Consider the following 25205-nt stretch of genomic DNA (forward strand, 5'->3'; position numbering starts at 1 on the left):
TCTCGGGATCGGTTTATATGGGGGCTATATATGATTATGGGCTGATATGGACCACTTTTGGCATGGTTGTTAAATATCATGTACTAACATCACCGTGGTGCAATGGCTAGCATGCCCGCCTTGCATACACAAGGTCGTGGGTTCGATTCCTGCTTCGACCGAACGCCAAAAGTTGGATTATCCCACCTCAGTAATGCTGGTGACATTTCTGAGGGTTTCAAAGCTTCTCTAAGTGGTTTCACTGCAATGTGGAACGCCGTTCGGACTCGGCTGTAAAAAGGAGGTCCCTTGTCATTGAGCTTAACATGGAATCGGGCAGCACTCAGTGATAAGAGACAAGTTCACCAAAGTGGTATCACAATGGACTGAATAGTCTAACCCTGCCAACATTTTTTGAATTTGGGGGCGCTTCAGAGAATCCCCACTACGTCGAAAACAGTCGTATACGATATCCAAAACTCCTCGGAAAAGCGCCGTCACTATTGAGAAGTTGTACCACGCCAAGTTACTACAAAAAAGTATCGCATGAGTGCAATTATTAGGAGCCCTTCTGGATACATTTAGAAGGACGCCGATAAGAGCCCCTTCAAACAATCAGACAAAGTGCATTTTAAGATAGTTGTAAAAGAATCATTGTGGTCAAATAAAACACGATTGTTTAGATGTTTATTAATTTTATGAAACATTTATAAATTCTCATAAATATAACATTTATACGGCTATCACATCACATTTAACACATTTTTATGCATTAATAAGAGATTGATGTTGAGTTACAAGTTGTAAGTTAAATGTTGTAGCGTCTATCAGCCAGTACTTTTATTCCCAATGGAGGCAGCGTGTCTGGAAAAATATTTGAAAAACTATCACTTTATTCCATTTGGAAATTCAAAAATTGTTCACCAATTTACTTTTCACAATTTTAAGCGTAATAACTATGTTTTCAGCATTTTATTTTCGTTTTTATTTAAATAAAATATAACAAGTTGGTTGCGCTTGGCGTTTCACAAAAAATAAAATGGCTCTTCTAACAGTAGTGATGGCAAAATACTTTCATGTACATTTTGTACTTTTTTATATGCTTCCCCCATCACAGTTCGCGATGGTTGTGGTGACATTTACGAGTCTGTGGTAGCGATGAGGATGAAATGGAACTTTGAAATGCTGGCAGGGAAGTGAGCCTGATAAAGGGTGATTCTTTTGAAGTTAGGATTTTCATGCATTAGTATTTGACAGATCACGTGGGATTTCAGACATGGTGTCAAAGAGAAAGATGCTCAGTATGCTTTGACATTTCATCATGAATAGACTTACTAACGAGCCACAACGTCGAATTTTCAGTGAATGGGCCCTAGAAAAGTTGGCAGAAAATCCGCTTTTTTATCGACAAATTTTGTTCAGCAATGAGGCTCATTTCTGGTTGAATGGCTACGTAAATAAGCAAAATTGCCTCATTTGGAGTGAAGAGCAACCAGAAGCCGTTCAAGAACTGCCCATGCATCCCGAAAAATGCACTGTTTGGTGTGGTTTGTACGCTGGTGGAATCATTGGACCGCATTTTTTCAAAGATGCTGTTGGACGCAACGTTACGGTGAATGGCGATCGCTATCGTTCGATGCTAACAAACTTTTTGTTGCCAAAAATGGAAGAACTGAACTTGGTTGACATGTGGTTTCAACAAGATGGCGCTACATGCCACACAGCTCGCGATTCTATGGCCATTTTGAGGGAAAACTTCGGAGAACAATTCATCTCAAGAAATGGACCGGTAAGTTGGCCACCAAGATCATGCGATTTGACGCCTTTAGACTATTTTTTGTGGGGCTACGTCAACTCTAAAGTCTACAGAAATAAGCCAGCAACTATTCCAGCTTTGGAAGACAACATTTCCGAAGAAATTCGGGCTATTCCGACCGAAATGCTCGAAAAAGTTGCCCAAAATTGGACTTTCCGAATGGACCACCTAAGACGCAGCCGCGGTCTTAGGTCTTAAAAAAAAAGTTATCAAGCTCTTAACAAATCACCCTTTACATCGGGCTTGCTACCTAACCTAACCAAACCTAACCATCACGTACAAAATTTCAACCGAATCGGATGAATTTTGCTCTTCCAAGGGGCTCCGGAGGTCAAATCTGGGGATCGGTTTATATGGGGGCTATATATAATTATGGACCGATTTCGACCAATTTTTGCATGGGTGTTTGAGGCCATATATTAGGTTAGGTTAGGTGGCAGCCCGATGTATCAGACTCACTTAGACTATTCAGTCCATTGTGATACCACATTGGTGAAATTCTCTCTTATCACTGAGTGCTGCCCGATTCCATGTTAAGCTCAATGACAAGGGACCTCTTTTTATAGCCGAGTCCGAACGGCGTTCCACATTGCAGTGAAACGCCGTTTTTGTACTTAATATGAGTATAACTTAGTATTTCCGTACTTAAAATTTTAAGTGCGAATTTCAACAAAGAAAAATAATCAAGAAGGTAATAGGCACTTTTAGTTAATGTGGTATCACAATGGACTGAATAGTCTAAGTGAGCCTGAATCTTAATCGGGCTGCCACTTCCCTGCCAACATGTTTATACCCTAAACCACATAGTGGTCAGGGTATAATAAGTTTGATCGGCCAAAAAATGTGCCTACCAGAAATATTGATTTTAGACCCCATAAAATATATACCGATCGACTCAGAATCACCTCCTGAGTCGATCTAGGGCTTGGTGTCCGTCCGTCCGTCTGTCCATGTATTTGTTGTTCACAGGATTCCGGTCGCAATTATTAACCGATTTTGATGAAATTTGGTACAGGGAGTTTTTTTGGCACAGGGACGAACGCTGTTGAATTTGGAAGAAATCTTATCAAATTTAGATATAGCTCCCATATATATGTATCGCCCGATTTCGACAAATGGGGTCACGTTGTGCGTGTTTTCAGACGGATCGTCACCAAATTTGGCAAAAGGTAATCTTTTCCATCGCCCTTCAAGTCTGCAAAATTTCATCCAAATCGGTTCAGATTTAGATATAGCTCTCATATATATGTATCGCCCGATTTTCCCAAATTTGGCCACAAAACCTTTATTTATCAACCGATTTTACTCACAGTAGGCTAAATATAATCTTCTATAGCACTAACTATATATGCAAAAAATCATCGAAATCGGTTCAGATTTAGCTATAGCTCCCATATATATGTACCGCCCGATTTTTCTAAATTTGGCCATAAAGCCCTTATTTATCAACCGATCTTACCCAAATTTGGCTAAATGTAGTCCTCTATAGCACTAACTACATGTGCAAAAAATCATCGAAATCGGTTCAGATTTAGATATAGCTCCCATATATATGTACCGCCCGATTTTTCTAAATTTGGCCATAAAACCCTTATTTATCAACCGATCTGACCCAAATTTGGCTAAATGTAGTCTTCTATAGCACTTACAATATGTGCAAAAAATTATCGAAATCGGTTCAGATTTAGATATAGCTCCCATATATATGTATAGCCCGATTTTCCCAAATTTGGCCATAGAACCCTTATTTATTAACCGACCTTACTAAAAGTTGGCTAGATCCAGTCCTCTATAGTACTAACTATATGTGCAAAATTTCATCGGAATCGGTTCAGATGTAGATATAACTCCCATATATGTATCACCCGATTTTGAAAAATTCGCCCATAATAATCTTATGTTTGACCATACAGGCCTCATTTCTTAACTGATTTTACTCAAATCTTGCACAAGGTAACCTTTTGTGGTATTTATCAAACCCGCAAAATATTATGCAAATTGGTTCAGATTTAGATATAGCTTCCATATATATGCATCGCTCGATTTTCCCAAATTTGGCCATAGTACTCTTATTTATTACCCAATGTTACTCAAATTTCAAATTTTGATTTACTAGCCGATCATACTTATACGTACTTGTAGCTGTTACATAATAATATTGCTCGATTTTTACAAATTTGTATTAATTACCCACATTAATTTAACGATTGTCTCTTTTTTAATAATGGGCTCAATATTAGTGGCATACTAACTCCGTAGGCGCAATATCAACACAGCCAGTGTTGCTAGAAGTAGGGGAAATTCCCTATATGTAGGGTTTTTCTTATATTTAGCGTCTTGTAAGGACCTAGCTAGGACCACAATGTAGGGGCATTTTCACTCAACACAATTTGTAATAATTTTTACATTTTGGTGGCTCTAGAGGAGGAAATTAGAAGCCGGCAAGGCTTGATCTTTAACAATGTGTGGTAAACTTTATTCCAGTAGAAAATTTTGTCAACATTTTATTTCTATAGAACATTTTGTCAAAATTGTATTTCTATAGAAATTTTTTTCAAAATATTATTTCTATAAAAAATTTTCTCAAAATGTTATTTCTGTGGAATTTTTTCTCAAAATTTTATTTCTATAGAATTTATTGTCAAAATTTTATTTCTATAGAAAAATTTCTCACAAAAATTTGTTTATAGAAACTTTTTCCAATATTTTATTTTTATAGAGATTGAACACAAAAGATTACTAATTTGGGTAGAATTCTACCAACTGTGGCAACCGTGGTGGTAATACAAATTTATATTCTATGTTATATACGTTGCATATTCATGTTTTAAGATAATAAAGTACTTAGAACCATTTTTGTTTTGTAAAATTTTTTAAATTTAAAATATAGTAGGGAAAATTGTTTGGGAATGTATGGGAAAGTAGGGAACTTTTTTTGTCCTTGTAGGGTAAACCGAAAAATTTCCCTGGCAACATTGACTATGAGCAATAGTTAGATTAACACAAAGCACCCATAGACATGTACCCCTTAATTTTCTTAAATATGCAACTGCGGTTTATCTCCCAGACCTATATGTTACCCCACAAATGCTTATGATTACTAATTCTGTAATGGTGGTTTAGGGTATGATATAGTCGGCCCCGCCCGACTTTCTACTTTACTTACTTGTTTGAATTTGGGGGGCGCTTCTGAGAATCCCCACTACGTCGAAAACAATCATATACGACATCAAAAACTCGTCGGAAAAGCTCCGTCAGTATTGAGAAGTTGTACCACGCCAAGTTACTACGAAAAAGTTTCTCATCAGTGCAATTATTAGGTGCCTATTTAGATCAATTTCGAAAGACGTCAATAAAAACCCCTGCAAACTATCAGAAAAAGTGCATTTTAAGGTAATTGTAGAAGAATCATTGTGGTCAAGTAAAACACGATTGTGTAGATATTTATTGATTTGATTAAACATTTATAATTTCTTATAAATATAACATTTTTCGGTTTATCTCATCACATTTAACATAATTTTTTGCATTGATAAAATAATGATGTTGAGTCTATCAGCCAGTTTGTTTATTTTCGATGGAGACAGCGTGCCTGAAAAAATATTTGAAAAACGATCACTTTATTCTATTTGGAAAGTCGAAAATTGTTCACCATATACCTTTCACAATTTTAAGCGTAATATCTATGTTTTCAGAACTTTATTTTCGTTTTTATTTAAATAAAATATAACAAGCTGGTTGCGCTTGGCGTTTCACAAAAAATAAAATGGCTCTTCTAACAGTAGAGATGGCAAAATACTTTCATGTACATTTTGTACTTTTTGATATGCTTCCCCCATCACAGTTCGCGATGGTTGTGGTGACATTTACGAGTCTGTGGTAGCGATGAGGATGAAATGGAACTTTGAAATGCTGGCAGGGTTTAACCTAACTTAACCTAAGTGCGAATTCAGGTTAAAAATAAGAATTTGAAACTTGATTTTAGAAGTCTACTTTTCTTTGGTTGTATGGAAATCACGATTTATATCAATTCAGTAAATCGCGAACAAAATCAAAAGTTGAGCACCGAACATCATTTTATTCGAAATATATTTAACTTTTTTTATTTTATATTTTATTTTTGAGAATATTTAAAGAACCACAAAAAATGTTTTTGTTAAAAATTTTAATTTTTTGTTCAAAATTTGAACAATATCGCCAAAACTACTTGGAAAATTAAAAAAAAAATTAAGTACGGCTTAAAGAGAATATTGTTTGGGAGTTTCGGATTTTTTTAAATTTAATATGGTGAACCGTTTTCAAGTTATTCCGATATATGTAGCGGAAGTGCTATAATTTTGAACATAACGGTATATCTCGAAAAGTCGAGCTGATAGAAAAAAAACCAAGTGCATATTTGGATTCAGCGACCTAAAATTACTAAAAATTTGTTATAATTTTCACATCAACACAAAAAAAGTTCAATTTTGTTCCCCTGTGTAATCAAGAAACTGAAGTCATAAATAAACGAGAAAAATGCTAAATTGAATACGAATGTGGAGTACTGACCTACCTATGTTATACTTGTGTTTGAGAAAATGAACGTTAAGATGACTTAAGAAATTGAATAATATCAAACAAAGTTCTCTTGCTAATTTGAGATTCACAAAAATATAGACATAATCATATTTTGGGATGTATTTATGATATAATTTTCATTAACTAATGGAGTAATCAAAACAGATGATAGTCTTTTTTTAATTGATTTTTCAACGATTTTGATCAATTTATTGACTATTTACTTCTTTTTAAACTTACTTTTCAATGCTTTTTATACCCATTTTAATATACGCATATGAACAAATTTTGTATTTTTTGGAATTATTATTTGTTTTTTTTTTCCAAGACTCTTTGTAACTTTTTTATTGCATAAAAGGAAATCTCTTTTTAATCTTGCTCATACGAAAATTTTGGATGAAGTGAGATTCTTCAAATAAGTGGTCAGGTCAAACTGTATAGATGGCTCTATAATTTGGTACTATTCGTATGATTATTGCAATGATTGATATGTACTAGAATGGTGCTAGTATTGCCAACTTTGTTTTATTTGTTGGGAACTAAGTATTCAGTGTCCTAATCACCGTTACCACCCGTGCCAAAAATAATCTACTAAAATTTTACCAAAAATCTATCAAATTTAAAAAATCTTATTTGGAAGATATTTATCAATTTTTGAAAAAATGGTTTTGTTTTACTTATAATGGACTTTTGACGAATGAACCAAGACGAAAATTAAAATGTTTAAAGTTTTCTCAAAATTCGTTTTGTTTGTTATTGTTGGCTTCTCTTCAATCGTTATTGTTGTTTTTTTGTTTTTTGATCTCAGCTTAAAGCCATGCATTGACTAAACTACAAGAGTAGCTTAACCAACAGAGGAAAAGTATGCTTGTCAAATTTATTTGGGCAAAGCCCTATAGACTGCAAGATGGTTGGATGTACAGCTGTTTCGGAATTACCACATTCCTCATCAGCATCCTCTACTTGCAGCAAAACTATCAACCAATTATCAGAATAAATTCGGGTAATTCACTCAACCCAACGTGAACTACACTTGAACCTCCCGAAAAAGGGTTTGATAGTCGGCTACTGCCTAAACAAATTTGCCAGCATATCTCTTTTCCTTTGCCAAACTCAAATCATCGATTTGTATGTATTTGGCTGGGTTTGTTTTTGAGCGTGCTTCCTCTATCTTCATTCGTTTTGTTTGTTATTGTTGGCTTCTCTTCAATCGTTATTGTTGTTTTTTTGTTTTTTGATCTCAGCTTAAAGCCATGCATTGACTAAACTACAAGAGTAGCTTAACCAACAGAGGAAAAGTATGCTTGTCAAATTTATTTGGGCAAAGCCCTATAGACTGCAAGATGGTTGGATGTACAGCTGTTTCGGAATTACCACATTCCTCATCAGCATCCTCTACTTGCAGCAACCATCTTGCAGTCTATAGGGCTTTGCCCAAATAAATTTGACAAGCATACTTTTCCTCTGTTGGTTAAGCTACTCTTGTAGTTTAGTCAATGCATGGCTTTAAGCTGAGATCAAAAAACAAAAAAACAACAATAACGATTGAAGAGAAGCCAACAATAACAAACAAAACGAATGAAGATAGAGGAAGCACGCTCAAAAACAAACCCAGCCAAATACATACAAATCGATGATTTGAGTTTGGCAAAGGAAAAGAGATATGCTGGCAAATTTGTTTAGGCAGTAGCCGACTATCAAACCCTTTTTCGGGAGGTTCAAGTGTAGTTCACGTTGGGTTGAGTGAATTACCCGAATTTATTCTGATAATTGGTTGATAGTTTTGCTGCAAGTAGAGGATGCTGATGAGGAATGTGGTAATTCCGAAACAGCTGTACATCCAACCATCTTGCAGTCTATAGGGCTTTGCCCAAATAAATTTGACAAGCATACTTTTCCTCTGTTGGTTAAGCTACTCTTGTAGTTTAGTCAATGCATGGCTTTAAGCTGAGATCAAAAAACAAAAAAACAACAATAACGATTTTCTCAAAATTTTATTTATTTATTATTTTATTTTATTTATAGAAAATTCTGTCAAAATTTTAATTCTATAGAATTTTTTTCCAAAATTTTATCTCTATACAAAATTTTTCCAAAATTTTATTACCAAATTTTTTTTTTTAAATTTTTTTAATTTATTACTATAGAAAATTTTGTCAAAATTTTATTTCCATAGAAAATTTTGTCAACATTTTATTTCCATAGAAAAGTTCTTCTTAGTTGGAGAGGAATATTTAGAAATTGTACCAAAACATCATGAATTCTACCAATCTTGCAAACAATAAAAAATTTACCATTTTTGCTAGAATTCTACCATCTGTGGCAATCGTGATCATATTACAGTGGCTATTGCAAAAACATGGGTGCACAATATTGCCAACGTATCGTAAATATATTTTTTAAATATATTTATTTAATATTTAATATTTAAAATACGAATGTGAATTTTGTTTAACATGAAAGATATAAGCTGTTTCCCTTGTCCAAAAGTCGATACACTTTCCAAGGAATCCGTTTTTTCATTACATACAAATCGCTTTCAAATATAAGAGATGTTACACAGTGGTTCCAAATCGCTTTTTATACCCTAAACCACATAGTGGTCAGGGTATAATAAGTTTGATCGGCCAAAAAATGTGCCTACCAGAAATATTGATTTTAGACCCCATAAAATATATACCGATCGACTCAGAATCACCTCCTGAGTCGATCTAGCGGTTGGTGTCCGTCTGTCCATGTATTTGTTGTTCACAGGATTCCGGTCGCAATTATAAACCGATTTTGATGAAATTTGGTACAGGGAGTTTTTTGGGCACAAGGACGAACGCTATTGAATTTGGAAGAAATCGGATCAAATTTAGATATAGCTCCCATATATATGTATCGCCCGATTTCGACAAATGGGGTCGCGTTGCGCTTTTTTTCAAACGGATCGTCACCAGTTTTGGCAAAAGGTAATCTTTTCCATCGCCCTTCAAGTCTGCAAAATTTCATCGAAATCGGTTCAGATTTAGATATAGCTCTCATATATATGTATCGCCCGATTTTTCTAAATTTGGCCATAAAACCCTTATTTATCAACCGATCTTACTCAAATTTGGCTAAATGTTGTCTTCTATAGCACTAACTATATGTGCAAAAAATCATCGAAATCGGTTCAGATTTAGATATAGCTCCCATATATATGTACCGCCCGATTTTTCTAAATTTTACCATAAAACCCTTATTTATCAACCGATCTTACTCAAATTTGGCAAAATGTAGTCTTCTATAGCACTAACTATATGTGCAAAAAATCATCGAAATCGGTTCAGATTTAGATATAGCTCCCATATATATGTATAGCCCGATTTTCCCAAATTTGGCCATAGAACCCTTATTTATTAACCGATCTTACTAAAAGTTGGCTAGATCCAGTCCTCTACAGTACTAACTATATGTGCAAAATTTCATCGAAATCGGTTCAGATGTAGATATAGCTCCCATATATGTATCACCCGATTTTGAAAAATTCGCACCTAATAACCTTATGTTTGACCATACAGGCCTCATTCCTTAACTGATCTTACTCAAATCTTGCACAAGGTAACCTTTTGTGGTATTAATCAAACCAGCAAAATATTATGCAAATTGGTTCAGATTTAGATATAGCTTCCATATATATATATGCATCGCTCGATTTTCCCAAATTTGGCCATAGTCAGATTGAGACAAAGCACCCATAGACATGTACCTCTTAATTTTCTTAAATATGCAACTGCGGTTTATCTCCCAGACCTATACGTTACCCCACAAATGCTTATGATTACTAATTCTGTAATGGTGGTTTAGGGTAGGATATAGTCGGCCCCGCCCGACTTTCTACTTTACTTACTTGTTTTGGAAATAATTCTGTAACTTTTGAACGGATAAAGATATCAACATAATTTTTTCAGTGTGTGAAAGCTGAAGTGTTTTTCTCTAAGTTTGCCAATTTGTGGGTCCCTAGTTGGTCCACGAACTACCTGTAGGCGTTGAATGTTGGTCACCTCGGGGGTATGAAATTTTGTTTTAGCTGTAAACTCCGATTTCGATGATTTTTTCTTTACTGGATAGAACTTGTAAAGCTTGCGTATTCAATTATATTTTACCGTTTGCAAGATATGTCCCTACAATTTATTTTTTGCAAAATTTTGACAAAATGGGGTCAGTATTTGGAAACTAGAAGTTCTGTTTTTGAGTGGATTCGTAATTTTTCTTCTTAACTACATTTCGTACAAAATTACGAATACGAATCCTAGAAGAAAAAATGTGTACCCATTTTTATAGATTTCTCCTATTTTTTTAACTTTTTTTCATATAGGCGACCATATAAGGATACCTTTTAAGCTTTTATCGGCCATTTTGGTCAAGTAGTATATGAGTTATTCTCCTCCCAAAATCGGTAATTTTTCAAAAAGAAAAAATTTTGTTTTCAAAAATTCTCATTCGGCAAAGCACCGATTGCTAAGCCGATCTGTTTTCTAAAAAGCTCTATGTGTCCACTAAATAACTGTAAAAGGTTTCAACATCCAACCAATAAAGAGCTGAGAAATATGCAAATTACAAAAAATAACGTTTTTTCCAATATATGTCCCCACTTTGGGGATTTTTGATACCAATTTTGAGAATGGTATATTCAGCAATATTTCTTAAAACAAATTCATTAAAACAAATCAATAAAAATCATAATGATATCACAATTAGTTCAAAAGTTACTAAAGTTTCAATTCATATTTTGAATTCCCAAAAAAATCGGAATTTTTGAAAAAAAAAAATTGTTCCGTGCCCCAAAAACTTCAAAGATTTGTATTTTTTGTTTTTTATAATTGCATGCAAATAAAGCTCTCTCAAATACCTTTCAAACGATGTGTTATATTTATACCCGTGCTTAGCCAAATGCGCCAAAAACTTGCACTAAACTAAACGGGTAAAATAATGCATTTCTGCAAATGTACACACAAAAAAATTTCACGAAAATTTTTCCAATTAAAATTTTAATTGAGTTTTAAAAAATATTCAATTAAAAATTTAATTGATTCAACAAATTTTTTAATTGAAACAAAAATCAATCACAAAAATAATAGTATCAATTATTTTTTAATTGGATCAATTAACTTTTTAATTGACCTTCAATTAATTTTTTAATTGATACTATCATTTCTGTGATTGAAGACATTTCAATTAAAAATTAATTGGATCAATGAATTTCGTGATTGAATCAGAAAAAAAATTTTTGTGTGTACGTTTATATGGGGGCCGATTTAAATCAAACTTGACACACTTGACGATACTATCAAATATACTTGTCCAAATTTGAAGCAAATCAGAGAACAAATCTGGCTTCTAGAGCCATATATGTGCATATCGGGCGTAAGATATATATGGGGGCTATATCTAAATCTGAACCGATTTCAACCATGCGTAGCTAGAATGTTATTTCTGGTACCTGTGCAAAATTTCAGGTAAATCGGAGTGAAACTGCGGCCTCAGAGTGAAAATTTAGTTTCATACCGCAGTGTTATGCACCGTCTGGAGGTTCCTCCATTGGGTCTCGTTTACTCTCTGGAGTCCAAATGAATCTGCGTAATCGATAAAACGACGAACAATGAACTCGAAAGTCTTTTAAATAATCTTCTTATCATTTCCTCCAGGGCTACACCAGCCAATGTCTTCGTTATTCGAATATCGTTGATCGTTCTTTTGCATTCCAATAGGGTTCGTGATTGCTTATTCACGTTCACTGTTTTCCGCCGGTCGCCGGTGTTTGAGTCCACCACGTATAAACTCAGTTCCACCATCTTACCCAATTTCGATCCCCTATTATCCTTTGCTGGTTAGGTAAGGTATAGTGGCAGCCCGATATTTTAGGCTCATTTAGATTATTCATTCCATTCCCAGCAAAAAAAAAGTTCTTCTGAAGACACGACTTTAAAAGCACTTCCAAAAATGTCCTCCCAAGCGTGTTCATGAAGTTCTTTTAATTCAATTTTTTATAACTCGATTTTTTTTATATTTTAATTTTCTTTAACTTTATTTCTTTTAAATAGGTTAAAAACAGAGTAAGAATTAATGAAATGGTAGAAATTATTAAAATTTTGTCGTCAAAAATGATAAATCCATTCTAGAGAAATAGCAAACTTTTGAAAATATTTGAGGACAAACGTTTCACGCAAGCGTTAAAATTCAATAAAAATCATAAAAAAATATAAAAATAATTTATTTGGCAAAATATCACAATATTTTTTTATTTACATACAAAACAATGAATTCTAATCACACCTTAAGAAGTGATGCGAATTCAATGCAACGGCTGTTGAAATGGTGGACATCCGTCCTATGACAAGCCCATGTTAAATTCATCGCTTCTGCGTCAATTTGGCACCACTTCCGGATCCAAAAAGAACATTTTCACTACTTTTTTGATGATGCTGTTTTGCTGGGTTGTTACAGCGCTGAACTTCTTTCTTATCACTGAGGGCTGTCCAATTCCATATATAGCGCAATGATAAGGGACCACTTTTTTATAGTCGAATACGAGTGGCGTTCCATATAGCAGTGAAACCACTTATGCGCTTTACAGATTATCAGTTATTCCGGACGACAGTGCTCGCGTCGAACATATCCCATATATTGTGCACATTATAAGTTATTTAAGTCCCGAAGCATAATCGATACTGCTGCTTGTTTATGGGATCTATAACACATTTACCGATTATTTAGTCATCGCCGACAAGTCGTATCGATCAGACACACTATAAGATTCTTTACAAACACCGACATTCCGTCCGGAATAACTGATAGTCTGTAAAGCGCATTAAGGAAGCTTTGAAACACTCAGAAATTTCGCTAGCATTACTAAGACGGGATAATCCACCGCTGAAAAACTTTTTTGCGTTCAGTCGAATCATGAATTGTATGCAAAGCGGGCATGTTAGCCAATGATTCACGGTGGCTCCTTTGATGGTTTCTTATGTTTCGTGTTTCATATCTCTAGAGATCTAAAGTTTATATTCGTTTTCAAAGCTCTTGTTGGCGTTGTCTTCAATATCCGGGAGGCTGTTTGTATCTACTCTCTGCAAAGAAAATAATGGCGCTCACGAACTCAAAATGCTTACGGGTTGAATTCATTTTCAATCTCGATTTTAATCATGCTCATGTTTTCAGTCAGGTGTCTTAGGTAAATTACACATGAAATTATTCGTGAGTCACGGAATTTATTGTGAGTCATGACATTTTTTATCCGTCACAATATTTTTCGTGAGCCACGACATTTCTAATCTTGATTGTGCGTGAGTGTGAGTATTTAAAAGTTTTTCGTGCGTGAGTGTGAATCCTACCAAAAAATATCGGTCGTGAGTAAGATTTTTCCTTATGTAGGTAGTGATTTATGGTAGTTATCGTGCGTGAGTAAGATTTTTCCTTATGTAAATAGTGATTTATGGTAGTTACACAGTGGTCAGCGGTCAGTATTGGACACGCGAGTTATAGTTCTGATTCTCAATATAATTTTTATTTTAAAAGCCCGACTTTTTGGCAGTATATATTGGATTCTGCTGCATGTTTTCCTTAACAAAACAGACTAAAATAAACAAGTATATACGGCCGTAAGTTCGGCCAGGCCGAAGCTTATGTACCCTCCACCATGGATTGCGTAGGAACTTTTTCTAAAGACTGTCATCCACAATCGAATTACTTGGGTTGCGGGAACGCTTACCGATGGGAAGGTATCTTAAAACCTCTTAACACCGCCTTCTAAATTGTAAGTAAGTCCATACGTGGTATAAATTAAATTAAAAGAGGGCCGATTAAATAGGTATATAATTCAGTTTGACAACGTTTTCTATAGAAATAACATTTTGACATAATTTTTTATAGAAATACAATTTTGACAAAATTTTCTAAAGAAATACAATTTTGACAAAATTTTCTATAGAAATAAAGTATTGACAAAATTTTCTATAAAAATAACTTTTAACAAAATTTTCTATAGAAATTAAAATTTTAACAAAATTTTCTATAAAAATTTAATTTTGACAAAATTTTATATAGAAATAAAATTTTGACAAGACTTTCTATAGAAATAAAATTTTGACAAAATTATCTATAGAAATAAAGTTTTGACAAAATTATCTATACAAATAAAATTTTGACAAAATTTTCTATACAAATAAAATTTTGACAAAATTTTCTATAGAAATCAAGTTTTGGCAAAATTTTCTATAGAAATAAAATTTTGACAAAATTTTCTATAGATATAAAATTTTGACAAAATTTTCTATAGAAATAAAATGTTAACAAAATTTTCTATAAAAATAAAAATTTTAACAAAATTTTCTATAGAAATAAAATTTTGACAAAATTTTCTATAGAAATAAAACTTTGACAAAATTTTCTATAGAAATAAAATTTTGACAAAATTTTCTATAGAAATAAAATTTTGGTAGATTATGTTTTGCTCGAGTGGCAACCATAATTATGAACCGATATGGACCAATTTTTGTGTGATTGGGGATCAGCTATATATAACTATAGACCGATATTGACCAATTTTAGTATGGTTTTTAGCGGCCATATACTAACACCACGTTCCAAATTTTAACCAGAATGGATGAATTTTGCTCCTCCAGGGGGCTCCGGAGATCAAATCTAGGGATCGGTTTATATGGGGGCTATATATAATTATGGATCGATATGGACCATTTTTGGCATGGTTGTCAGCGGCCATATACTAACATCACGTTCCAAATTTGAACTGGATCGAATGAATTTTGCTCTTCCAAGAGGCTCCGGAGCTCAAATCTGGAGAACGGTTTATATGGGAGCTATATATAATTATGGACGGATATGGACTAATTCTGGCATGGTTGTTAGAGATCATATACTAACACCATGTTCCAAATTTCAACCGGATCGGATGAAATTTGCTTCTTTTACAGGCTCCGGAAACCAAATCTGGGGATCGGTTTATATGGGCGCTATATATATTTATGGACTGATGTGGACCAATTTTTGCATGGTTGTGAGAGACCATATACCAAAACCAGGTACCAAATTTCAACCGGATCGGATGAAGTTTGCTTCTCATAGAGGGTCTGCAAGCCAAATTTGGGGGTCCGTTTATATGGGAGCTATACGTAAAAGTGGACCAATATGGCCCATTTGCAATACCACCCGACCTACCTACTGAGTGCTGCCCGATTCCCTTGTCATTGAGCTTAACATGGAATCGGGCAGCACTCAGTGATAAGAGAGAAGTTCACCACTGTGGTATCACAATGGACTGAATAGTCTAAGTGAGCCTGATACATCGGGCTGCCACATAACCTAACCTAACCTACATCAATAACAACTACTTGAGCCAAGTTTCAAGTCGATAGCTTGTTTCGTTCGGAAGTTAGCGTGACTTCAACAGACGGACGGACGGAAATGCTTAGATCGACTCAGAATTTCACCACGATCCAGAATATATATACTTTATGGGGCCTTAGAGCAATATTTCGATGTGTTACAAACGTAATGACAAAGTTAATATACCCCCATCCTATGGTGGAGGGTATAAAAATACACATATGTCCTTTTGAACATAGCATATTGGCAACCCTGTTTATTCTTTAAACTTTGACTCGTTAAGCATTTATATTCCTTCAAAGATATTCTAACGAGTATACAAACTTTCAAGACATCTCCAATTAAGATAATAGAATGACTATCTTCAGCGAGCATCACTCATACAAGATGTGAAATATTGTGAATACTTGCAATTTTCTAGTGATGGGTGTTAATTTTAGGCAATTTTTTCTTGAATTGTTTGAGAACATGAACCCTTCATTGAGTTGGAAGGCATTCCAACTTCAACTTAATGAGGCAGGAAAGTTTTAAGACTCAATTTAGACAACAGCTATAAACTTTAACAACCACATGCAAGCTGCGAATGGAGCTGTGAACATATTAAGAACTTACTATTAGCCGGTTTTTATGAAATTTTTTTGCCTATAGCCATAAAATCTATTTTGTGTCTTGTATAATGTTTTTACCCTACACCAGGGAGCCACCGTGGTTTGGGATAATGTAAGTTTTTGCAATTTTGTATACCCTGCGCCACACTGTGGAACAGGGTATTATAAGTTAGTGCATATGTTTGCAACATCCAGAAGGAGACGAGATAGACACATGGTGTCTTTGGCAAAAATGCTCAGGGTGGGCTCTTGAGTCGATATAGCGATGTCCGTCTGCCCGTCTGTCCGTGAACACATTTTTGTAATCACAGTCTAGGTCGCAGTTTTAGTCCAATCGACTTCAAATTTGGCACAAGTATGTGTTTTGGCTCAGAATAGATCCCTATTGAATTGGGAAAAAATCGGTTTAGATTTAGATATAGCTCCCATATATATTTATTTCGCCCGATATGGACTTATATGGCCCCAGAAGCCAGAGTTTTACTCTAATTTGCTTAAAATTTTCCACAAGAAGAACAATCAGTACTAGAGTCAAGTGTGCCAAATTTTATTGAAATCGGTTCAGATTTAGATATAGCTCCCATATATATCTTTCGCCCGATATGGACTAATACGGTCCCAGAAGCCAGAGTTTTACCCCAATTTGGTTGAAATTTTGCACTAGGAGTACAATTAGTAGTGTAGTCAAGTTTGCCAAATTTTATTGAAATCGGTTAAGATTTAGATATATCTCCCATATATATCGTTCGCCCGATTTACACTCATATGACCACAGTGGCCAATCTTTTACTCTGATTTAATTGAAATTTTGCACAGGGAGTAGAATTAGCATTGTTGCTATTCGTGCCAAATTTGGTTGAAATCGGTTCAGATTTAGATATAGCTCCCATATATAGCTTTCGCCCGATTTACACTCATACAACCACAGAGGCCAATTTTTTGCTCCGATTTAGTTGAAATTTTGCACAGGGAGTTGAATTGGCATTGTTGCTATGCGTGCCAAATTTGGTTGAAATCGGTTCAGATTTAGATATAGCTCCCATATATATGTTTTCTGATTTCGACAAAAATGGTCAAAATACCAACATTTTCCTTGTAAAAGCGCCACTGCTTAGTCGAAAAGTTGTAAAAATGACTCTAATTTTCTTAAACTTCTAATATCGAGCGATAAATCATAAATAAACTTTTGCGAAGTTTCCATAAAATTGCTTCAGATTTTAATGTTTCCCATATTTTTTTACTAACATTGTGTTCCACCCTAGTGCATTAGCCGACTTAAATTTTGAGTCTATAGGTTTTGTAGAAGTCTATCAAATTCTGTCCAGATCGAGTGATATTCAAATGTATGTATTTGGGACAAACCTTTATATATAGCACCCAACAACTTTAACGGATGTGATATGGTATCGAAAATTTAGATCTACAAAGTGGTGCAGGGTATAATATAGTCGGCCCCGCCCGACTTTAGACTTTCGTTACCTGACGCAGAAATGCGTCTTCTAGCTACGCAAATCTTTGTATTGTTCAAATGTATTATATTTCACTTGAGGCATACACTGGTAGAAATTTTCTTTATGTGCATATATTTTAGAAGGCGCCAATTTCATTTCTTTTAAAGCGCATTCCGAATTCCCCATCAATTTTTTTCCACTTCCGAAGCAGTCCTTTTGGACAAGTCCACAAACATTTCTTTTAAAGCGCATCCTGGAATCCCCCATAAAGTTTATTCCACTTCCGATGTAGTCCTTTTGGACAAGTCCACAAACATTTCTTTTAAAGCGCATCGCGGGATCCCCTATCGATTTCACTTCCGATGCAATCCTTTTGGAAAAGTCTTAGAAAGTACGGAATTAGGCCGTTTTAAGTGAAAATTTAAGTTTTGGACAATTAAATTTCGCAAAAGAGAATAGAAAGTCTATAAAAAAAGTTAAAAAAATATTTAAAATGAGATATAAAAAATTCATCCCCGCTGCGATTTGAACCTGTGCCATTTGAGTTTCTCACTTCCATGGAAGATTTTTTGAGAAGGTTTTGCAAAGTACGATAATTTTTAATTTTTTGTTGATTTTTAATGGAAAAAAATAATAAATACGATGTATAACATAAAAAATAATTTCTTAGAAAACTATTTAATAAAAAATTGCCGCTGGTGAGATTTGAACTAGTGTTCTTTTTTTCCTTCATAATAATAAAGAACATCTCAGAAAGTAGTTAGAATGTCATGCCGTGGTGTCATATTAGGTTCTTGTCACAAACATTAATGGCGTTTGTGGCTGAGATGTCTAAGACGTTCTGTTACGGTGCCAACAGACCCAGGTTCAACCCCTGCTTGAAGCGAAGAAGTTTTTCAATCTGTAAAATTAGATAATAAGAAAATAAAAGTGTAACAAAAATACTGATAAAAATAAAAAGTGAAATTGGAAAAAATTGTTTAGTTTTTTTTTTTTTTTTTTAATTTCTTCATCCAAATGAACTTCCAAGGCACAACTTCTAAAGCAATGAAAAGGATCCAAAAACGGAGTACTTCCGACCAATGACAACCCCATGTAAAATTCATTGGAGATGATCCAAGTTTGCACTGCTTCCGGATCACAAATTGGGATCCAAACTACTTTTTTGGAAGTTCTTTTTTGCTGGGATACGCTCTCCGTCTGTCTTTGTAAACACATATATGTTTAAAGGCAATTTCCAAATTAACATATGTTTGCATCCACACATATTATATGTTCTATAATATATTAACATATGTGTCGCAAACATGTTATGCTAGTTTATGAACATTATGAGCTTGCACTTAAAAATAATGTGTTAAAATTTTAAGTTACAAACATATAATTTTTAAACCAAAACATATGAGAAACAGTCTTTTTCATCCGTGTATGTTATATAAAAACGGCAGATTGACAGACGAAGGCTTATTTAGGTAGCCTAATTAGTTTTTGATTGGTTTATATAAAGGAGTCACGTTCCAAGATGCTCCGTAGGTCAAACATGGCTGTCGGTTTTAATGTGAGCTATACACGCAGAGAAGAAACATGATTGCCACAATCATATTCGAAGAGTAAAACAATATGATAGGAGCTATTTTTGCGGCGACCATGTAACATTTTCACCTGCAACTATGTTGGCTCAGTGAACATGGTTCTAAGAAAAATAAAATTGTCCTCATCTAAAATGTTATTATATTGACAAAAATAATTTTGTTTGATTCAAAAGACAATGGTCGCGATCTAAAATGTTATGGTATTCGTCAAAAATGGTTTTCTTCCAGTTAAAAGAACATAGTCACAACCTAAAACATTTTGATTTTTATGAAACAAATTTTTTCGTCGTCGAAAAAAGGACGCCACTTGAGAAAAGAAAACTCAAAATTAACTTTATTTATTTAGTTATAAATTAAATCATTGTTTATTTGTATTTATAATGTCTTGCAAACAAAAATCATATATTTTTACACACTTTATTTTGGTTCCATAATCCATTTACTTCGTGCCCATCAAATGTACCAACGCAGACATCATGTAACTGCAAATAAAAATAAATGATACTCTATATCAAAATTCAGAACAAAAGACAGGTACATTTTTTCAATTACACTTTCCTTTTTTGTGTTCACATAAAACCACGTGCCACTTCTGAATAAATAAATTAACACAAAACACAGTAATTCCGTATTCTCCGTCCATTCCAACAAACAATCAACAAACGACTGACGCGCAAAATGAAAATCGTGTGTACCTGCTCAATGTTTTTATAAATTTTTTTTCGCTGCAAAAAAATTGAAAAATTAAATGGTCACGAAAACAATGTACATGGTCTTTATAACATAGCCATGTAATGGTTCTAGACATGTCTATACGTAACCTATAAAAATACTTTTTTCCCTGCAAAAAAGTAAACAAATTGAATAGTCAGGTACATGATTTTTACGACCATGTAATGGTCTCAAATTCTATCATTTAGACAATAGAATATGTTTGCGGCATTTGAGAACCATTTAAATGCTTATTGCCAACATATATTTTTCTCCGCTCGAAAATTATTTTTACAAAGACAAAATACATGGTTTTCGCGACAATTACATACTCTAGATAAGCATTAAATTAATGTGGCAACCATGTCCAAACATGCTTTTTCTGTGCGTGTCTATAAAAACGTACGATATGGCCCATTTGCAATACTGGGGGTGGTATTCAATTTGCCTTTTTTCTATCAAATATACATACATAAATTTCATATGGGCTAACTTGCAATTTAGAAGACAAGCTATTCACGTTGGAGGGTACATGAGATTCGGCCTGGCCGAACTTTTCCACATATATACTTATATGTTTTATATATTTAACGTTTACAACTACACTTTAATGATAATTGAACTAGGATTTTTGGATTTGTTAATTTTTTTGTTTTGGTTTACGTATGGCAAAAATATGCATTACTGAAATCGGGCACATTGTAAAACCGTCTAAAACCAGAGCAGAGCAACCAATAGGTGTAACCGTCATAAAAACATTTTTAAATTAAAAAAGCCCCACCCCAAATCGTATTGTTACACATGAGTGCTTTACACCAAAAACAAGACATAGTTTCATTATTTTTTTCTATATTTTTTATGAATAAAAAAATGTGCACAATTTTATTTTACTCCTATTGTTAGTAAAATTTCATAATTTCGCATTGAGATATTAAATTGCACATTAATTGCCCATATGTTCAGCACAAATGGCTGACATAGACCAACGTTAACACTAAAACTTTGTTTACAAAAAACAAAAATGGGTTCGTTGTGGTTACAACCACTTCCACATAGGAATCCATTGAAAGCCAGATATGCAAAGGAGTTAATTCATAAAATATTAAAATGGAAGTTTTCATAAGACGAAAATGCAAATCTGTTTCAGATCCTTTGCCATTTTTATACCCTCCACCATAGGATGGGGGGTATATTAACTTTGTCATTCCGTTTGTAACACATCGAAATATTGTTCTAAGACCCCATAAAGTATATATATTCTGGGTCGTGGTGAAATTCTGAGTCGATCTGAGCATGTCCGTCCGTCCGTCCGTACGTATGTTGAAATCACGCTAACTTCCGAACGAAACAAGCTATCGACTTGAAACTTGGCACAAGTAGTTGTTATTGATGTAGGTCGGATGGTATTGCAAATGGGCCATATCGGTCCACTTTTACGTATAGCCCCCATATAAAGGGACGCCCAGATTTGGCTTGCGAGGCCTCTAAGAGAAGCAAATTTCATCCGATCCGGCTGAAATTTGGTACATGGTGTTTGTATATGGTCTTTAACAACCACGCAAAAATTGGTCTACATCGGTTCATAATTATATATAGCCCCCATATAAACCGATCCCCAGATTTGGCTTGCGAGGCCTCTAAGAGAAGCAAATTTCATCCGATCCGGCTGAAATTTGGTACATGGTGTTAGTATATGGTCTCTAACAACCATGCAAAAATTGGTCCACATCGGTCCATAATTATATATAGCCCCCATATAAACCGACCCCCCGATTTGGCTTGCGAGGCCGCTAAGAGAAGCAAATTTCATCCGATCCGGCTGAAATTTGGTACATGGTGTTAGTTATGGTCTCTAACAACCATGCAAAAATTGGTCCACATCGGTCAATAATTATATATAGCCCCCATATAAACCGATCACCAGATTTGACCTCCGGACCCTCTTGGAAGACCAAAATTCATCTGATTCAGTGGAAATTTGGTACGTTGTGTTAATATATGGCCTCAAACTCCCATGCAAAAATTGGTCGATATCGGTCCATAATTATATATAGGCCCCATATGAACCGATCCCCAGATTTGACCTCCAAAGCCCCTTGGAATAGTAAAATTCTTCCCATTCGGTTGAAATTTGGTACGTGATGTTAGTATATGGTATCCAACAACCATGCATGAATTTGTCGAAATCGGTCCATAATTATATATAGCTCCCATATAAACCGATCCCCAGATTTGACCTCCGATGCCTTTTGGAGAAGCAATATTCATCCGATCTGCTTGAAATTTGGTACGTGGTGGTAGTATATGATATTTAACAACCATGCCAAAAGTGGTCCATACCAGTCCATAATCATACATAGTCCCATATAAACCGATCCCGAGATTTGGTTTTGGAGCCTTTTGGAGGAGCAAATTTCAGCCGAGTGAGTTGAAATTTGGTACATTGTCTAAAGGGTGATACGGTCAAAATTTGGTCAATGTAAACTTAACGTATTTCTTTAAATTTTGAATTTAAAAAAACCTGAACACCCCTCATTTTGAAGGTGTGTGTGTGTAGAATGTTGCTCCTATTTTGATTTTGGAATGCACTATTCAGTTGTCAAAATGCCGTCCAAGCAAGAAGAGCAGCGTATCAAAATTTTGCTCGCACATCGCGAAAATCCGAGCTACTCACACGCAAAGCTGGCAAAATCGCTAAAAGTTGTCAAATCAACCGTTACAAATGTAATTAAAGTGTTTGGGGAACGTTTGTCGACAGCCAGGAAGTCTGGATCGGGACAGGTCAGCTTCCGGGACAGGAGTTTTATACGGCAAAAGGAAGGGGAAAGGTAGCAGATATTTTCAAGCACATAAAACTGTCAAAGTTCGCAAAGAAATATCTGGTTTGGCAAGCCATCTGTACCTGTGGCTTGAAAAGCAGCATTTTCATAGCTTCCGGGACTGTCAACCAAGAAATTTACGTGAAAGAGTGCTTGAATAAACGACTGTTGCCTTTCCTGAAGAAACACGGTTGTTCCGTACTGTTTTGGCCGGATTTGGCATCTTGCCATTACTGTAAAAAGGCCATGGAGTGGTACGCCGCCAACAACGTGCAGGTGGTTCCCAAGGATAAGAACCCTCCCAACACGCCAGAGCTCCGCCTAATTGAGAAATACTGGGCCATTGTCAAGCGGAACCTAAAGAAGACCAAAAAAACTGCTAAGGACGAGCAGCAGTTCAAGGGAAACTGGCTTTCTGCGGCGAAGAAGGTGGACAAGGTGGCTGTACAAAATCTGATGGCAGGTGTCAAGCGTGAGGCCCGGCAATTCGGATTTGGAAAAGCGAAAGCCTAACTGAATATTTTTCCTGAATTTTATACTAATTGAACTTGAAAAAGAAATTTATTTAATTTGATTTTTTAAATAAACGATTTCACCGATTTAGACGCGTTTTCCCTTGACCAAATTTTGACCGTATCACCCTTAGTATATGGTCGTTAACAACCATGCCTAACTAGGTCCATATCGGTCTATAGTTATATATGGCCCTCAGATAAATCGATCCTCAGTCACACAAAAATTCGTCCATATCAAATTCATAATTGTATATAGCCCCCATATAAGCGACCCCCATATTTCAATTCTGGATACCTTGCCACCGGTATCCATGGTGGAGGGACATAAGATTCGCCCTGGCCGAACTTACGGCCGGATATACTTGTTTCAATTACTTCTTCATGTACATCCTTTTAACACGCACAAAAAAAATGTTTGTACATGGTTGCCGCATCCATTTAATGTTACCAAAAAAATTGAGTCAATCCGCCTTATTCCAGGTGCGTTACTATTGAGTGGTCAAAATTATAATTCCACTTGGAATACTTCAGAATACACTCATATTAGTTTTAATTTATGCCTGACTGTTTTCCTTATTAAGAAAGTGTCATATCCTAAGAACTTGTTTAAATAGTAGAAACCATTTCTCATTTTATTAAACTAATTTTTATACCCTCCACCATAGGATGGGGGTCGATCTGAGCACGTCCGTCCGTGCGTTCGTCTGTTGAAATCACGCTAACTTCCGAACGATGTAGGTCGGATGGTATTGCAAATGGGCCATATCGGTCCACTTTTACGAATAGCGCCCATATAAACGGACCCCCAAATTTGACTTGCGATTGCTCTAAGAGAAGCAAATTTCCAATCCGGTTGAAATTTCGTACATGGTGTTAGTATATGGTCTCTAACAAATATGCAAAAATTGGTCCACATCGGTTCATAATTATATATAGCCGCCATATAAACCGATCCCCCGATTTGGCTTGCGGAGCCTCTAAGAGAAGCAAATTTCATCCGATCCGGCTGAAATGTGGTACATAGTGTTAATATATTGTCTCTAATCACCATGCAAAAATTGGTCCACATCGGTCCATAATTATATATAGCCCCCATATAAACCGATCCCCAGAGTTGACCTCCGTAGCCTCTTGGAAGACCAAAATTCATCTGATTCAGTTGAAATTTGGTACGTGATGTTAGTATATGGTATCCAACAACCATGAAGGAATTGGTTCATATCAGTCCATAATTATATATAGCCCCCATATAAACCGATCCCAGATTTGACCTCTGGTGCCTTTTGGAGAAGCAAAATTTATTCGATCTGGTTGAAATTTGGTACGTGGTGGTAGTATATGATATTTAACAACCATCCCAAAAGTGGTCCATATCAGTCCATAATCATATATAGCCCCCATATAAAACGATCCCGAGATTTGGTTTTGGAGCCTCTTGGAGGAGCGAATTTCTTCCGAGTAAGTTGAAATTTGGTACATTGTGCTAGTATATGGCCGTTAACAACTATGCCTTACTAGGTCCATATCGGTCTATAGTTATATGTAGCCCTCAGATAAATCGATCCCCAATCACACAAAAATTGGTCCATATCAAGTTCATAATTCTATATAGCCCCGATATAAGCGACCCCTATATTTCAATTCTGGCTCTCTACGTAACGTGCAAAAGTCCACACCCAGAGAAGGAATATGATCACCTCAAACATGTTTTAAGAGCAAAATGTTATTTTTGGGTGTGACCATGTAACATGGTTTTCGCAACCATGTTATATTCTCGAAAATCATGTA

General features: G+C 35.1%; 1 long non-coding RNA gene across 1 annotated transcript; it reads right to left on the bottom strand.

The window, feature by feature from the left end:
* Positions 1-633: 633 nt before the first annotated feature.
* On the bottom strand, positions 634-986 carry LOC142241812 (uncharacterized). The gene is made up of 2 exons (XR_012723820.1): positions 912-986; positions 634-843 (listed from the first exon to the last, which is right to left on the bottom strand). It is a non-coding gene; the product is annotated as an uncharacterized LOC142241812 (long non-coding RNA).
* Between the last annotated feature and the right edge of the window lie 24219 nt (positions 987-25205).

The sequence above is a fragment of the Haematobia irritans genome, chromosome 5 (assembly GCF_050003625.1).
Source record: "Haematobia irritans isolate KBUSLIRL chromosome 5, ASM5000362v1, whole genome shotgun sequence".
Taxonomy (NCBI): domain Eukaryota; kingdom Metazoa; phylum Arthropoda; class Insecta; order Diptera; family Muscidae; genus Haematobia; species Haematobia irritans.